This window comes from Limulus polyphemus, unplaced genomic scaffold (assembly GCF_000517525.1).
Source record: "Limulus polyphemus unplaced genomic scaffold, Limulus_polyphemus-2.1.2 Scaffold974, whole genome shotgun sequence".
Taxonomy (NCBI): Eukaryota; Metazoa; Arthropoda; class Merostomata; order Xiphosura; family Limulidae; genus Limulus; species Limulus polyphemus.
Window position 1 is genome coordinate 194,832 of NW_013666584.1, and position 634 is coordinate 195,465.

Here is a 634-nt window from a genome sequence, read left to right on the forward strand (position 1 = left end):
CCCGTGGTCGGCAGAGTACAAATAGCCCATTGTGTAGCTTTGCGCTTAATTACAAACAAAACAACAAACTTTTTCGTCTTTCTTCCTCTCTTCTCTCTCTAGTTCTTGTTGTTCTCGTAGTTCACTGTCTTTTAACCCAAGATGAGATACTCTTTCTACCCATTTATCAAAATCATCTGACACGGTTGTAGAGCATAATCGTAATCTCTACACTGTTTTCGTTACTAACTACAGTTGTACATATATAGGTAGGCCTACTTATTTCCGTTGTCATTCACGTTTTCTTCTATCGCCATTTACCACTGTATAATTCTGGCTGTGGCTCGCCAATTGTCAGAATTTAAAATTATAGATCTTTTCACCAGTTTTCAAAATAAATGGCTTTTACTTATATTTCTTAATTGTATAAATATATACAATGTTGTTGTTGGACTTAGGATTTTTCTACGGTCGGTGTCTGTGACTTGTTGGCGATAAATTCAGTGATGAATAAACACCAAGCACTTTTTGTTTTCAAAATGGTATATATATATATATTCGGAACAAGTTATACCTATGTACAACAAAGTCTTCACTCTATAGAGGTTATAGACATATCATAAACACTATATATAAATATAGCTCTCTTCTTCTT